The following is a 3,208-nucleotide window of genomic DNA, read 5'->3' as shown; positions in this document are numbered from 1 at the left end:
GACAATATATCTGTATTTATTTCCTTTTATCCAAAACATAACAACTATAGTTGCTACAGCACTTAATCTTATTCAGTTATAATTTTCATTTAAAAAGGCAACCATATTTTTCATGTCTATGCCTGATATAAATGTTGCGTATGATAAACTATCACAAGACGAATAGGCCTATTTATTAAAACATTAAACATATCCCTACTCAATATTTACAGAACATGTTATTTATTTAGTAAAAGGTTGAGAGTATAGGTAGGCTAGGCCTATGAGCATAATTATATCCAAACAGGTACTAAAGAAGCGAACAGATGTAAATCCTACAGGCCCATATAGGATTAGTGGATTTAAAGCGGGCATTTCCCGTGTAGTCCATGTTGGCTTAGTACCACCACACACCATTTCAACAGCCCCTTCTCTCCCTTCCCTTTAGGCCTTGTTAATAGCACGAGCATGAGTTCTGAATCCCAACATACAGTACATATACAAGGCATTGCTGGACATTGGACAAGCCAGCTCCATGCTATTTGCTACAGGCCAATGTGCACTGGCACACGATATTGGTTGCCATGCAGCAATAAACCACAATCACAGCTTTAACTGTTTATGGGGTGCAAAGCGATTGAGAGCGGAAAGGAAGCAACACCATGCAAGTCCTCGCGTCTGAATATCACTATAATATGCTTTTCATACGGGCTATTTTTAAAGGGGTAAACATTTTAATGGTTGTAATTACACACAACCATGGTTAACCACGTCGTTCAAAAAACATATATTCAAACACACGAAAACACCTATGTTTCCAGTCACACACACACACACACACACACACACACACACTTCACATTACTCCACACTCACAGGGCCTGCTATGGTGTTGTTTGGCCGCGCTGTGACGCAGATGGGGCCTGTCTTCAAAGGTCTTAATCCAGAAAGCTGCTCCATAAAACGCGGGCTCAGCCATGCTGTCTGCTTTTTCTATTCGAATTACTTTATGACTGTTCACCAACAATTAGACTGTTTCAGCGCCCAGACATGTGTTGTTTTCCGGGACAAAAGGCTGGCTGACACCGAGGCTTTATTGCCGTTTCCAACCAATGACTAATCTCAAATCCTCGCCTCTGTGGTCCGATTGCAATAGGTATCGTAAGCAATTGAAACAATTAGAATTTCTAATTTTTTAAAACTATATATGTAATGTGTTGAAACACAACATTATGGTAATTCAGTCACAAAAAAAGTCCTATGCATTATCTCACTACTGACCTATGCGGTCATTTTGTGTTGCTGTCGTCGTATAACCAGCAGGTGGAAGCAACGTCACGTTTGAGATCGAAATGTCCTGCTGCTTGAATAGGGACCAACGACCATGTATTCTAGTGTGTAGTTCAATGTACGCAGGAAATACGAGAATAACACGCCTGTCCAAGATGTGGACAGACGTCGGGCTACTTATATGCAGTTGAAAGTATGTTTTTTTTTGTCCATTTTCACTTTGAAACAGGAGACCAAGGTGACACAAACAGCAACAGAGAGTGGTTTGAGAGGTGATTACATGTTAATTATCATGGAGATACTGCATCGACAAAATGGCTGTTCAGCAGAATTATCTTTAGCCCATTATATGTTATGGATGGACATTCATTGTATACCTTTGGTGTGTTAATAAATAGAATATCGCCAATAAATCACCAATTTTATCACCAAAATGAAACCAATGAAACCAAACCAATAAAAGAAAGAGTAGTTATGCTTTAATTGGTAGATTTTCCCATGTTACTCCACTACATTACAAAAAAACACATTCGCAGCATGTGAGAGAGTGCAATAATGCAGAATTTCATCATGCAGGTCCTCTGCTTGAGCTGTATGATAATGCAGACCCTCTGCTTGAGCTGTTTGATAATGCAAGTCCTCTGCTTGAGCTGTTTGATAATGCAAGTCCTCTGCTTGAGCTGTTTGATAATGCAAGTCCTCTGCTTGAGCTGTTTGATAATGCAGGTCCTCTGCTTGAGCTGTATGATAATGTAGGTCCTCTGCTTGAGCTGTATGATAATGTAGGTCCTCTGCTTGAGCTGTTTGATAATGCAAGTCCTCTGCTTGAGCTGTATGATAATGCAGACCCTCTGCTTGAGCTGTTTAATAATGCAAGTCCTCTGCTTGAGCTGTATGATAATGCAAGTCCTCTGCTTGAGCTGTTTGATAATGCAAGTCCTCTGCTTGAGCTGTTTGATAATGCAAGTCCTCTGCTTGAGCTGTTTGATAATGCAGGTCCTCTGCCTGGCCTGCTGTTTGATAATGCAGGTCCTCTGCCTGGCCTGCTGTTTGATAATGCAGGTCCTCTGGCTGGCCTGCTGTTTGATAATGCAGGTCCTCTGCTTGGGCTGTTTGAGCTTTTTGATAATGCAGGTTCTCTGCTTGAGCTGTTTGATAATGCAGTCCTATGCCTGGCCTGCTGTTTGATAATGCAGGTCCTCTGTTTGGCCTGTTTGAGCTGTTCGATAATGTAGGTCCTCTGCTTGAGCTGTATGATAATGTAGATCCTCTGCTTGAGCTGTATGATAATGTAGGTCCTCTGCTTGAGCTGTATGATAATGTAGGTCCTCTGCTTGAGCTGTTTGATAATGCAAGTCCTCTGCTTGAGCTGTTTGATAATGCAAGTCCTCTGCTTGAGCTGTTTGATAATGCAGGTCCTCTGCCTGGCCTGCTGTTTGATAATGCAGGTCCTCTGCCTGGCCTGCTGTTTGATAATGCAGGTCCTCTGGCTGGCCTGCTGTTTGATAATGCAGGTCCTCTGCTTGGGCTGTTTGAGCTTTTTGATAATGCAGGTTCTCTGCTTGAGCTGTTTGATAATGCAGTCCTATGCCTGGCCTGCTGTTTGATAATGCAGGTCCTCTGTTTGGCCTGTTTGAGCTGTTCGATAATGTAGGTCCTCTGCTTGAGCTGTATGATAATGTAGATCCTCTGCTTGAGCTGTATGATAATGTAGGTCCTCTGCTTGAGCTGTATGATAATGTAGGTCCTCTGCTTGAGCTGTTTGATAATGCAAGTCCTCGGCTTGGCCTGCTTGAGCTGTTTGATAGTGCAAGTCCTTGGCTATAGCTGTTTGATAATGGAGGTCCTCTGCTTGAGCTGTTTGATAATGCATGTCCTCTGCTTGAGCTGTATGATAATGTACGTCCTCTGCTTGAGCTGTTTGATAATGCAGGTTCTC

Source organism: Oncorhynchus mykiss, chromosome 3 (genome assembly GCF_057628025.1).
Source record: "Oncorhynchus mykiss isolate SJ-2025 chromosome 3, ASM5762802v1, whole genome shotgun sequence".
In the NCBI taxonomy this organism is placed as follows: domain Eukaryota; kingdom Metazoa; phylum Chordata; class Actinopteri; order Salmoniformes; family Salmonidae; genus Oncorhynchus; species Oncorhynchus mykiss.
The sequence above is the reverse complement of the archived record's forward strand: the minus strand, read 5'-3'. Positions refer to the sequence as shown.